Here is a 271-nt window from a genome sequence, read left to right as displayed (position 1 = left end):
GAACGAGGGGAAGCTCCTGGCTGGAGTTCCATTACGTTGTGTGCGGGTGCTGGTGTTGGTGGTATCCACACGCAGATCGGGCTGTGTGGTCCATCAGCTGATGGTGCGGTTCCCACCCTGGCTCTGTAGTCTCTAAAGAACAAACCAAGGCTTTCTTCTCCAGGATGTTTGTGCGTTGCTTGTCCAAGGCTGTCAGCTGGTTCAGCTCGATCAGGAACATCTTGTCAGCAAAGTTTGCCAGCTTATCCATCACTTACTCAACAGATTTCAG

General features: G+C 52.0%; 1 protein-coding gene across 1 annotated transcript in view; it reads left to right on the top strand.

Moving 5' to 3' along the window:
* Nucleotides 1-166: 166 nt before the first annotated feature.
* The window catches only part of HEATR6 (HEAT repeat containing 6), a 15,303-nt gene continuing 15,198 nt past the window's right edge, over nt 167-271 (top strand). Inside the window, exon 1 of the mRNA XM_010141365.1 lies at nt 167-267. The gene's annotated coding sequence lies outside the window, so the exon portion shown is untranslated. The remainder of the gene's footprint in view (nt 268-271) is intronic.

This window comes from Buceros rhinoceros, unplaced genomic scaffold, assembly GCF_000710305.1.
Source record: "Buceros rhinoceros silvestris isolate BGI_N320 unplaced genomic scaffold, ASM71030v1 scaffold31278, whole genome shotgun sequence".
Classification (NCBI taxonomy): Eukaryota; Metazoa; Chordata; class Aves; order Bucerotiformes; family Bucerotidae; genus Buceros; species Buceros rhinoceros.
This window is presented reverse-complemented; position numbering and strand designations above follow the sequence as displayed.